The following is an 896-nucleotide window of genomic DNA, read 5'->3' as shown; positions in this document are numbered from 1 at the left end:
AGAGAACCAGTTTCATCCCACAACGTCAGCTGGTCCCTGCTCTAAATAAAGGATGTGGCAGAATAGCACGGGCTAGAGGGCTTTGGAAAAGAAATAAATGCAGAAGATATGCAGAAGAAAGAATGGGCGGGTGGAGGAGGGGTTTTGGAATAAATTGCTTACAATTTAGAAATTAATTAATTCTGTTAACTGGGTTTATTCTTGTACCTTCATAGAATCCTAACAAATGTTAACATTAATATCACTCTGGAGATAACACTATGATGATCATGGTACGTTACTAACAGAGTTCGGTTGTAGTGAACCCCTGGGGAGCAGTAGTACTAATGGAGATCATTAATACTTTGTGACATCGGGTCACAGACGTCTAAACCAAGACTTGATTCCAAATCTATGGCAAATAACTTTTGAATAACAAAGAGCAGCACAACCTTCCAACAACCAAGTGGTCAGGGAAGCCCACATTAGAGCTTCATGCACTCAGAACGCCCAAATCACACAGGGAAGGGGACTGATCCTGGCACATGCTGAGCACTCAGGCTCTGATTCAGCAAAATGCTTTAAGCAGGTGAGGAGACCCATTGCTTCATGGTACTGCGATTAGGCCCCAGCCAGAGGTGTGACCCACAGCCTGGGCTCTTTAAAATTCTACCTGTTCTGTAGAGAAATGGTTTCTTTGTTCCAAGAACGTAGTGTTATTCAGTGAGGCTCATCATGCAGCGGGAACATTAAGGTCCAAGGTTTGTGACTGCAGTTCATGGGGGAATTAGCTTTCAAATGGCACCTGGCATGACCTTCAACTCCTAGAAGTTGACCTGGGTGTTCCGCTTTGACCTCCAAATGAGGATGACAAGAAACAGACAGGGAGACTGGAAATAGTGTCAGCTCGTTTAGTG

Source organism: Dermochelys coriacea, chromosome 8 (genome assembly GCF_009764565.3).
Source record: "Dermochelys coriacea isolate rDerCor1 chromosome 8, rDerCor1.pri.v4, whole genome shotgun sequence".
NCBI lineage: Eukaryota > Metazoa > Chordata > Testudines > Dermochelyidae > Dermochelys > Dermochelys coriacea.
This window is presented reverse-complemented; position numbering follows the sequence as displayed.